This window comes from Hylobates moloch, unplaced genomic scaffold, assembly GCF_009828535.3.
Source record: "Hylobates moloch isolate HMO894 unplaced genomic scaffold, HMol_V3 SCAFFOLD_1, whole genome shotgun sequence".
NCBI lineage: Eukaryota > Metazoa > Chordata > Mammalia > Primates > Hylobatidae > Hylobates > Hylobates moloch.
The window spans coordinates 81,250,312-81,263,186 of NW_026652276.1; the positions used below are offsets into that span (position 1 = coordinate 81,250,312).

General features: G+C 35.0%; 1 protein-coding gene across 2 annotated transcripts in view; it reads right to left on the reverse strand.

Moving 5' to 3' along the window:
* PSMD14 (proteasome 26S subunit, non-ATPase 14) overlaps positions 1 to 12,875 on the reverse strand; it is a 102,917-nt gene that overhangs the window by 50,143 nt on the left and 39,899 nt on the right. Inside the window, exon 1 of one of the 2 annotated variants that reach the window (XM_058441660.1) lies at positions 8,870 to 8,889. The exons of the other annotated variant lie outside the window; for it this stretch is intronic. The gene's annotated coding sequence lies outside the window, so the exon portion shown is untranslated. Of the gene's footprint in view, positions 1 to 8,869; positions 8,890 to 12,875 lie in introns of those variants that run through there. 2 annotated transcript variants of the gene reach the window in all.

Genomic DNA, 12,875 nt, shown 5'->3' on the forward strand with positions numbered 1-12,875 from the left:
CTGTGTGGCCTGGTTTCTATGGTCACAGACTCATATGGGGACACCTGAATTACAGGACAGACAAGAGCTCAAAGCTAAAAAATACAGTTGTTTCTAAGGATAAAATAAACGGAAACAATAAACAAAGGCAAAGCTGAAGAAAATTTTCTTGAATTTAAAAAAAAGTTCACCTTTGGGACCATCATATGTGAGGCAATAATCAATGAATAAAAAACTGTATCTTGAAAAATCTTAGCTAAATCTCAGTTACATAAAGTAAAACGTCTAAAACCATACGAGTAGAGAAACCAAACAGCCTGCTGGGAAAAAAATGCAACACAGGTTGACTTTGGATTTATTTGCAACATTAGATGGCAGAAAACAATGAAGCAAATCTTCAAAGTTTTAGGTAAAAAACTGAAAGTAAAGAATTTTATACTCAATTTTTAAAAAACATCCAAAGGCCCGCAAATACATTACTAAATATATAAGGGCTCAGAAAATAGGATTCCATATATTTTCCCTGAAAGAGCTTCTTGAATAAAAGATCCACTTGAGCATCCCACTCCTCAAATAAATATTAAAAGCTAAAAAATGGAAGAGTCGTCATATAAAGAAATCTGTTACAACCACTGAATGCAGTTAAAAAGATATAGATATAAATAATGTAAATAATCAGGATCCTAATCCACCATTATCCAGGTAACTATCCAGGCAGGAGGGAGAAATGAAGTATACAATATGCTCTATCTTTTATAGTAGGGGAAAATACAGATGTAAGTGTTGACTTTTCCTATTCTAGAAACATAAATTAGTTTTTTGAACAACTTTAACCACTGTAAAAATTAAAAAGCATGTAATCCCAGCTACTCAGGAGGCTGAGTGGGAGGATGGCTTGAACCCAAAAGGCTGAGGCTGCAGTGAGCCATGGTTGACCACTGCACTCCAGCCTGGGCAACAAAGTGAGACCCTGTCTCAAAAACATTTTTTAAATTAAAATTGAAAAGCAATGTACACATTACTAAGTCACTGGGGAAGAAAAACCAAACACAATACTAACAGTAAAACAACAGTAGGAAATCAAGAAAGAAGAAAAAAATACCAAGTAACATAAGGTAAGATCAAATATATTAGTTATGAAAACATATAAATGGATTAAAGTCCCTTGTTAAAAGATAAAAGCCTCTCATAATGGGTTTAAAATGGAAATTCATGTGTATGCTGCTTACAAGTAACAATTAAAACAAAAAGACTGAGCAAAATTTGTCAATGAGATACCAACATTTTTTGTTTAAAAGAAGCCACATGGCCACTGGTTCACTCACCTTACCTTTCTTCAGTGGTGTATTACATTAATATTTCCCACTATTAAATCATCTTTGCACTTCTAGATTAATTGTTCATGTTTTCTTTACTATTTGTTCATTTATGTTTTCTTTTTCTCATAAATGAGATTGTGCTGGCATTTTTATGTGTGTGAAATTTTCCAGGTTTTGATATCATTATGTTAGAGTTACAAAACAAACTGAAAAATTTACAAGTTTCCCAATTACAAAGTTTTCCATTTTCTATGATCCAATAATATGTGAATAAAAAATCTATCCATGTTTTTGGAAGTGTTCCTTATTAAAACATTTGGCTCTGAGGCTGTTCTGTGGCTAATTGTTATAACCTTTTCAGTTGTATTGATAAATTCAGGTTATCTATATCTTGAGACTAGATGAACTATTACAGTGTTGCAGAAAGTTTCATTTCATTTAGATTTCAAAGTTATCACCATAGAATTGAACATATTCTATTTTAATTTTTCATTTTTTCTTGGTACTGGAAGCATTTAAAACTAAATTTCCTTTCCTATATCATGTTATACCACCTCAGCCACTCTTTAATAACACTCTTTAATACCAGATGGATTAAAGAGTTACATGTTTTTTTAAAAAATTAAAGTGTAACAAATGCTATGCCAAAAATATTGGTGAATGTCTATTTGATCTGGGTGAAGAAGCACATTTTAGGTACAAACTCAACTGAACAAATAAAGGAACATAAAATTGCCAACATAATCTAAATTTCTAAATACTTAAAGACTTTGAAACAAAACACCCTGAAAAAATAGTTTCCCCATTTATGACAAAAAGTCAGTACACAAGCAAATTAATAATACTAAAACCATAATGGAAACATGGGCAAAGAATAATAGAGACTAATTACATCAGAAATAAATGGTGAAATAAATATGAAGGCCAGGCGTGGTGGCTCACGCCTGTAATCCTAGCACTTTGGGAGGCCAAGGCAGGCAGATGATGAGGTCAGGAGATCGAGACCATCCTGGCTAACACGGTGAAACCCCGTCTCTACTAAAAATACAAAAAATTAGCCAGGCGTGGTGGCATGTACTTGCAATCCCAACTACCCAGAATAGGGCTGGGTGCAGTAGCTCACGCCTGTAATCCCAGCACTTTGGGAGGCAGAGGCGGGCGGATCACCTGAGGTCAGGAGTTCGAAACCAGCCTGGCCAACATGGCGAAACCCCATCTCTACTGAAAATACAAAAATTAGCCGGGCATGGTGGCGGGTGCCTGTAATCCCAGCTACTCGGAGGCTGAGGCAGGAGAATCGCTTGAACACGGGATGTGGAGGTTGCAGTGAGCCAAAATCATGCCACTGCACTCCAGCCTCAGTGACAGAGCAGGTGAAAAAAAAAATTATATGAAAGGCTCAGCCAGGCATAGTGACACATGCCTGTAGTCCCAGGTACTTGGGTGGCTGAGGTGGGAGGATCACTTGAGCCCAGGTCAAGGCTGCAGTGAGCCATGATCTCGCCATTGCACTCCAGTCTGGGGGACACAGTGAGGCCTTGTCTCAAAAAAAAAAAAAAAAAAAAAAACAAACATATATATATATATGTTACGGGGTGGGAAAAAGCTGTTTATCTTTATTTAACCTGAAGTTTAAATCATTTCATGAGCCACATAGTCCGATCAGAGAAAATCTGGAATTTTTCAGGCTCTGGAAAAACACATCTTTGTTTTTTATTTTTTTCAAATGTGTGATAGATACCAATCCCAAACTACAAATAATACTTAAGTATTCATCATGTACTGCCACTTTAGCTTGTGGTTAAACAAAAGCTTCGAGAAGCTTGTGAGGTAATCAAAATATACATCTACATCAACATATATCACAAGGCTAAAAAGTATCACAATCAGAGCTAAAATGCAACTTATGACACTAGTAATATACTTTCCAGTACAGTATGCCATCCCATTTTCAGATGCCCAAATCTACTTTTATTCTGGGAGCTTAGTTCACTTCCATTGTTTATAATTTTAGAATCCTCTGCCACCTGGAGCCATTTCCTATGAAAGAAAATGGAAAGAAAACTTGAGATGCCCTTCCTATTGAAAAGTAGTTAGTATGCTCACTGAGAACAGGGAACACTTCAGTGTCTCCCCATATTTCCTGAAGTCTAGATGGGCACAGTGGGCTATAGAGAGCAAAATGCACTATATACTGTATAGATACTAATAAGAAAATTAAAATATGCCTTTTTCCAAGTCCAATTAAAAAAAAACTTTGCCCTAAAAAATAACTTTTTATTAAAAGCTGTGGGAAATCTAAGTTACACAAAGCATTTGAGACTTTTTAAAAATCACAGCATACAAATGATAGAAAAATAAAAACCAGGCAAGCACAGTTCTCAAATATATTACCAGTTCAAAGAATTAAATTATGGATGCATATATATAAGCATATAAAATTATATTCTTAGTATTAAGGTATTTTAAAGAACTGAGTAGGGTCAGGCACAGTGGCTCACACCTATAATCCCAGCACTTTGGAAGGCTGAAGCTGGAGGATCACTTGAGCCCAGGAGCTGAAGACCACCCTGGGCAACATAGTAAGCCCGCATCTCCACAAATTTTTTTTTAAAGATTAGCCAGGCATGGTGGTGTGTGCCTGTATTCCCAGCTACTCAGAAGGTTAAGGTGGAAGGATTGCTTCAGCTCAGGAGGCTGGGGCTGTAGTGAGCTGTGATTATGTCACTGCACATTCCAGCCTGGACAACGAGGCCCTATCTCCAGAAAAAGAACTAAAGAAACAACAAAAATAGGACACTAATTCCTTATAGAAACAGAGGTCTCAAATACGAAGGGTTTTCAAAATACTTCATGTGCTAGATGGCTATGCCCTGAGCAAATAAAGATATTGAAGTGACTCTTGCCTCAGCCTCCCAAGTAGCTGGGATTACAGGCACGTGCCACCACACCCGGCTAATTTTTGGTATCTTTAGTGGAGACACAGTTTCATCATGTTGGTCAGGCTGGTCTCAAACTCCTGATCTCATGGTCCACCCACCTGAGCCTCCCAAAGTGTTGGGATTACAGGCGTGAGCCACCGTGCCCGGCCAGGCTCTATTTTAAAAATGAATAAACTTAAGGGGAAAAACGTGTGAGTCAAGAGTTTCAGTGAGGGGAAATGTAGAGTAGGAGTGGTCAGATTAATGAGGTTGTAATGGGCAGAAATGGGCAGAGACACAAAGTCTCAAGATTGGGAGGAGCTACCTAGCAGAAAGAAGACAGCGCACGGTTTTTATCCCTCACCCACAGTAAGGTTCCAAGTCCCTTTACCCCTACCCTTATTTCCAATCCTAGACATAAATGAGAAACTAAAGATTTCACAAGTAGAAACTGTTAACATATTTTCTCAAGTTAGACTTAAGTTTTAACTATTGTATTGCTAGTTTGTATTTACATTCAACTAAAATGAACTAAGTGATCACATGAGGACAAATTATACATGTCCTATTTATAGGACTAAAAAAGATCTGAATTTACGGTGTCAATCACTTCAATCATGTTTTATTTATTGAGAAATTATTATGTTTAAGAAAGTCAGGGAAATGCTGGGTAAAGTGAGGTTAAAAAAATTATATCATGATATAAACCAAATGAAAACCTGGCCTCCAAATACTTTTTGAATTTTTAAAATTGGCTTAGGCTGTTACCACTATAAAAAAAAGTAATGGAAAAAAAGTCTTTTTTCTGGTGCTTAATCAAGAGCATAGTTCTAAAATTATCAGCTTATACAGTATGTGAACTATTCAAGTTAACTTTGTTGACCTTATAACAACTATTTCACCACCATTAAAAAAAAAAACAGGAAGTCATTTATTGGAGATTGAATGTGATGTAACTTAAACTTCAAGGTCATTTAATAATACCTATTAGAATAAACGAAGGCACCAGTATAACTAAAGAGGTACTTAAGCTACATAAAATAGTCTCATCTTTCATACAATGCCACTATAAAATAAGCACACACATCACTGACAATAGCAAAGTAAATAAGAAACATCTGAATATTCTGCAACTTCACAGTCTGCTGCTAGTTACATACTTCTGTAAAAACTATGAAACTAAAATGCACATATCCCTTGTAAAAACAAGGAATTGAAATAATTACTTTTGCTATATAAATCCTCAATACTAAATTCCTACAAGCAACTTGGAAATCACTTAAGTAATTCTGACTCTTGAAAATAAGTTTGTTATAAAAAGGGGGAAAATCCATACCTTTAAACAGACTAAAATTATAAGTCAGTGATTTAACAGAACTGTAGGGTAAAAAGCTGAGCCACAGGCACAAGCAGTGTGACCAGCCTTTATTCATTCATGAAAATCTAAGCAACCAGTGATATAAAACCTGTTATGAATTCTGCAAAGGCAAACAAACCTCAGTACAATGAGTTTTGATGTGACACATTTAGTAAGACAGATATTATCATCCAGGTTTACAAATTTTAAATGTGGTTAAATTAACTGAGGCATGAGGTGGATTTTTTTTTTCCATTTAGAAGATTAAAATCTGATCCAGTGTAAAAACCTGTGACTTTTACATGGGTAGCCCTTGTTGACTAAGTGCTAAAAAAAAAAAAAAAAAAAAAAAGGCATTTGCCATTATAACAGCATAAAAACTAACGCCTCAAAGTGTTACCTACTCAGGCCTTTTAACAAATTTGTTAACACTATTAGTTATATTACTCCACCTTTCTCTTAGTGTGAACTGGTATCAATTATTTAGCCAATTTTATTATGTTATTAAAATACCTGCTGATTAAACATGAACTAAAGTGTCACTTAAAAGAAATGTAAAATAAATAGCATCACTGAACTGCAACATTCCAAAAATATCTAAAAGTATAAAGTTACCTCGGGAGATGACATTAAACATTTCAAAAATTTGTAAAAAAAATAAAGGAGTTTGAATATTTAAATATTACATATGGCTTATTTTTACAATGGCTATTTAAAAGTGTATATTTAGTCCTGTGTTTTAAAAATTATTTTTGAAAGTCTGTTAAAATATACGCTTTATAACAAAAAAGAAAACAGGCTTTAGGAACAAATGAAGGTGATTATATGTTTTAAAACAAAACCTAAACATATAATTTATTGAGTTGATGGAAAATAATTCTTAATTTTATGGTATCTGATATAACCCTCAACAAATTTTATCATAAAATCAAAAATTTTAGTGAAACCACTACATTCAGTTTCCTCAATTAAAAATTCCTTTAAAAAAGAAAACCAAAGCAACATAAATGAATTCAAACACATACAAATAACTACCATTGTACTGTTTATCTCTTACCCAGCAAGGTAAGAAACAACCTTTTAATACTTTAATTTTGTGAGTATTAAACAACTAGTGTGAAAAACAAGCTGCATGTAAACTATTTCTACTGCATGAGCTTCAATGACTAGCTAAGGCAACCTGTTATAGGAGGTGTTAATTGGCAATAGGAGTACAAGTCAGAAGCATGTTCCCCATCGTCCTAACCCAGCAAGGCTAGGTCATTAAAGTGGAAATGAATTCTTTCATGTCGACTTAACCCTTTCAATGCATGATTTCAGCTGTTTGCTTTCAATTAATTTAAAAAACTTGTTACTTTTTAGAGTTAAAAAAAAAATGTTCCAAAAAAAGATCCTTTAGCTGACAGTTTCAATGACTATATTATTCAGAAGAGAAGAACAGAGCAAATTAATTGCAATGTAATACTGCAACTCTCCCCTCAGAAAAACATATAAACTAATTGTATTTGCCTATTTTAACACTGAAAAGAAGATAGAGGAGATAGTGTTTAGAAATAGCTCAGAACAATTTAATCACATAGGGTTTCCATTTACATTTCTGTTTGCGGATCCAACGACTGTCCCATTAATCATCTTAACCTTGGGATACAGCAGTAGAAATTTTTTATTCCCATAATAGCTATACAAGAATCCTCAATATAAAAGTGTTTTAAAACATAAACGAGTTAATACACCTTTCCAATTATGTTTTATTATTCTGATAAGGTGCATAATCACAGCAGAGCCTGATGACTGGTTGCCAAAAAAGCCCAAATTCCTTTTATGGCATGATCTCAGAGGTTTCCAGATGGTGCATTAATTCTTTAAAAGAAAAAAAGAAAGACAAAAAGAAAGAAAGAAAATAAGAATGGAAATGTCAAAATAATGATGCATTGCTTTTCAAATGCTACATTTATAAATACTAATATTGCCAATTTTAAGCATTATAGAAATTTAAAATAAAATACAATTATATAATATTACAAATATTACAAATAAAAATATACATATACTGCATCTTTCATCTCTGAGTAATCCTGAAAGTACTGACTTTAGTAAAAACTCATAATATCAGAGTAAGAATTAAACATTAGAAAACATACCTAACACTATGTACCTTGTATAATAAATCAATAAATAATTGCCAACATGAAAATAAAGACATAATTTCACCCACTGCTGAAATATACCTAGGTTCTTGAGTAACTTTAACCAACAATATATTTCTTTATTAAAAATTTGATTAGCAAGAGACAAGAAAACAATGGGAAATATAATGGTTCAAGGATGTCAAACAAGGAGAATTATACTATATTCCTATACCATACTCTATATCCCTTTCCTACCTCACCCACCTCCTCTGAAATTTTCTAATTATTTAACAAATTCGGTTCCTGTCTCTCTGAAAAGTTTCTTTTCCTAGGCCTACTGAGTTCCTCCAATATAGCACACCTAAGTTTGGTGGCCCTGCAGCCAGTATTTTGAGAATATAAAAACTGCAGCAAGAAACAGGCAGTGGGGTGAAGCGATGTAATAGCAGGGGAGAGGGGGAAATGACACCATTATCTGGTTATAAAGAGACCCTATCAAAGTAACATAGGGGCTGGCAGCCCAGTGCACAATGCCTAACTATGACATTTCTTTCCCTTTAAGACCACCCTTGGTACTCACTTTGAAACAATTTTCACCTATTTAAAAAATGTGTGTGTATACTCCATAAATATATATACCCACTATCAACCCACAAAAACTAAAAACAAAAAGTGTCTATGTGTGTGTGAAATATACCATGAACACCAATCACTTTAGATATCTATGAAATCTGTCTCATCAGAATAGGAAACGGCTGTCTCCCACTTTGGGTAAAAATCACTATGCTCCATTGCAACAAGAAAGGACCAAGCACAATGCTCAACTACCTTTGTTATAAAAAAAACATCATTCAGCAGCCTGGGCAGCATGACGAAACCGTCTCTACAAAAAAACTACAAAAATTAGCCAAGTGTGGTGGCTCAAATCTGTAGTCTCAGCCACTTGGAGGGCTAAGGTGGGAGGATCATTTGAGCATGGGAGGTGGAGGCTGCAGTGAGCCAACACGGTGCCACTGTACTCTAGCCTAGACAACAGAGTGAGACTCTGTCTCCACCAACCCCCCACCATCTGACACACATACAAAAAGGTAGCATCATTCATGGAGATCAGTTCAAACTTCGGAAACCAGAAAATATAAACATTTAAGATTGGCAAAAACATACTGTCTTTTATAACTGGAAAGAGGGGCCCAGAATCAAGCAGAACCTGAACTTCTCATAACAGAACACTGAGGTATCAGAATTGTTCCACAAAAGACTGCAACTGGCTTTAGAGTTCTTATAGTGCCAGTGGCCCTTTTGAAAATACTGTTCAGCTATGGTACTATTTATTTATGTATTTAAATCACAAAACCTGTAAAAATAAATAAAAAATAAATTATCTGGTTATTTTGGGAAGCACCCATAATTCATAATTCATTAACTAGCCCATCTTCTAAATTATACTATGCAAAGCCATGTATGAAATATTACGCACAAAGAGACATACTAAATAATCTACGTTTTTATTTATTCACTCAACAATTAGACTTGACAGCCCACATACCATGTACTAGCTACACACAAGTAGGAAAGTCCCTGCCCTGAAAAGGTTTACAAAGTGGAAGGCAGGGAAGAAAGAGAAGAACCTAACTGCAATGTAGAATAAGTACAAAAATAGATGCATAAATAGGGTACAAACACATGTAATAGCAATCTATTTGATAAAATCTTCCTTTATGCTAAGAATTAAGGAATATATAGACCTTCTCCAAGTAAGAAAAGGGGGAGGTGGGGAAAAGGCATTCTGGGAAGATAAAAACGACACACTGAAAGGCACAGAGACATAAAACACATTACCACTCAAAGCTTTTTAAAAAATAAAATGGGCTAACTAAAGCATGGATTCCTGATTAGTCAAACATGAGTGACTACTGTTTAAATTTCAATGGTTGTTTTTCTGAGGATGTGACTTTTCAAATAAGTAAGGTCATCTTTAAAGTAGACATGCTCTTCCTTATCCATACTTCTGGCTTTATGAAAAATATTCGGCACTAAAGAATATAAATCATTTTGGAGTTCCCTGACATGCCTAAAATAAATACACAGTTATAAGACAATATTTGAAGGATAAGATGATATATTTTTCCACACAAAATATTAAGTCTTAAGGACCCAAGATTTCACTATTATGATATAGAGTATCTTTTCAGTTTATAGAATTTGTATAAATGTTACATCTGACTCGTAGTCTTAAAGCCAGATTATTTCTCTTTAATATACAGTTCTCAGAACAAAATAGTCTTTTAATAAGTAATATTATAAAGAGCTGATTATCTGACATCCAAGCAATGGACGCCACTGGATGAGAAGACACAGAGTTCAAGGCTGGGATTAGCTGGATCACTGATCAAAGGAGCTGAAGGTTAAGTGGATGCTACTGTGATCAGCTGTTAGAGCCACTAAGCAGTCATAAAAGCTGGGCCCTGGAGGTGCTAACACAGAATACAAATAACCTTCCTGTTTGTGTGTATCTTGCTTTACATTTTTCAAATATAATTACATTTTGCTTATTTCTCAAATGTTATTTACCTCATCTAATGAAAGAAGAGAAAGACAAAGGAACAATACAAGAAAAAGAAAGCACCATACAGAGGAGAGGGAATCCAAAAAAATGGGTGAATGTGGGCATGACTATTCGAAAAAAAGGAAGAAAAAATAGACTTGGGAAACTGGATGGCAGATACAATGACATGCACTGGGTATATGACAAACTAGTTAGATGTGGTCCTAGTCCTTAAAATGTAATACAGGAGACAGAAAATACACAGTATATATAAAAATTAATACTTGATTGTAACGGGGTAGTTTATTATTTTAGTGGCAAAATAAAAGGAAAGAGAGTGAGTCTTGGTAATATAATAAAAGCAAGGCCCTATTTCAAAGAGCCTCACCAGAAAGTAAATAAGCAATGAATGTAAGCCAGAGGTTCTTAACTGTATTTATAGCTCAGAATTACGAGGAGAGCTTAAAAAATTCTGATGCCTGGGCCCACCCTCAGAGATTCTGATTTAATTGCTCTGGATTGAGGCTCAGGAATCTTTTTTTATTTAGCTCCCCAAGTTATTCTAAAGTACAGCCAAGGTTGAAAACCACTGATATAAACTTATAAAACAAGGATTTCATTATTGTGAGTTTAATGAAATGGCTACGGTTAGTTTGTCCAGCCAGTTGTCTAGGAATTTCAGAGGTCTAGAGCCAATCACCAAATGCATCAAATTCTGAATTACTACAACATTTATTATAATTTCAATTTAGTGAGATACAGAGGTTTACAAATTATCATAGAAATATGAAGTAGAGAGATTAATCAGGCTAGAGACATCATATGCATTAATTGCTGCTCTCCATGAAATATTTGTGGTTCCTCTCTCAGGCACATAATACGACTGCACTTCCCTGACCTCTTGAGGTTAGGTATGAACATGTGACTCGCTTCAGCCAATGAAATGTAAGCAGAGTGGCCGTGTCACTTTCAATCAAAGCTTTTTAAGGAGTCAGTGTTCAATGATAGTGCTGTGTCAGCTTGAGTCCCACAGTAATGACACCATGGAACAGAGCACCCAGACGACCCATGTAGACATACAGTAGGAGTGCAAAAGAAAGCTTTCTGGTTTTAAACCATTGAGATTTGGAGGTTATTCCTGAAACATAATCAACCTTTCCTGACTAGCACACCATAGAAGACTTCCAGGGGAAAGAGGAGGGTAAGGGATCATTTAAGCAGTCTAGAAAGAAAGTAGTAAATTCATTAATACGCAGTGGGGGCAAAGGGCTTTCCTTTACAGAGAACACCCTACAGAAAGTAATATAATGGATGAGCAGAATGGTATGGGAAACTTGAGGACTTACAGAGTATAATATGGCTAGTTTGAGATATGAGAAGGTCAGAGCAAAAGATGAATGTAGAAAGAGACAACTCATGAAGGACAGAAATTCTAGAACAACTCATAAAAGGGCCAAAGGGGCCATTCTGTGATACTACTCCGCAACCTTCTTTCTGCACTAGTATAAGCTAAGTGACAAGACCACTTTCACAAACAACAATGACACACTACCATACCAATCATTTTAGAAAGCTCCCAGATGATCCTGATCATGCCAAAAAGGGATAGGTGGCCTTCTCTTTCCCATCCCCTTGAGTCACTACACTTTGGCCTGAAGACCATAATTTTTATCTTAAACTGAGAATGACTGAGGCCTCATTAAGGATATTTAAACAAATGAATAGAGTAATAAGTTCTACATTTTAAAAAGAACTATAGAATTTCTGGTGGTGGGAAGATTTACTAAGGGAGATTGGACAAAGGAGGACACAGACAGGATTATAGAAAGGCTGAAATAAGCAGAGGCAATGATGAGAAAAACATTTGAAGCACATTCCACAGTATAATACTTGGAGACTAATTACACTTGGGGGAAATGGAGAAGTACAATATGATTGCAGGTTTTGCCTTAGGCAGCAGGGTAAACATCAATACCATTAATCAAGATATGGAATACCTTCAGACCATATCCAAAATCTCCAAAATCTAACTGCTTCTAACTATACCTGCATTACAGCAATCTAGTGATTAACTATAAATGTATTTATGTGAACATGAAATCCACTTATTCCTCAATTTAGTTAATTTTGTTTTTACTCTTATTGGAAATGATCTGAGATCTCCTCTCCTTCCTGCTACCTTGATTAATCAAGACACAACAGTACAAAGTTCAAAGTTAAGTCAACACAACTATAATAACATTTTATCTGTCTGTCTGCAAATGGCTGGTTAGGCCCTGCCCAGAATGGAACGGTTTAAGACTATTCAAAACCATTACAACAGTCAGTTATGCACTCAAAATTAAACATTATCACATCTAGTTTTAGGACTAGTTAACTTCCTTCTTGGTATAAATTACTGAAGTTCTTCATCCTCAAATAGTATTGCCAGATACATGATACTGAGTTAAATTTGAATTTCAAATAAATAAGTATTTTTATTAGTACATCCCAGGCAGTATTTGGGACATACTTATACTAAAAATTAACGGTTACTTATCTGAAATTCAAATTTAACTGGGCATCCAGTATTTTCATTTGCCAAATCTGACAACCTGATCCCCAAGGAACTACAAGTACTTTCTA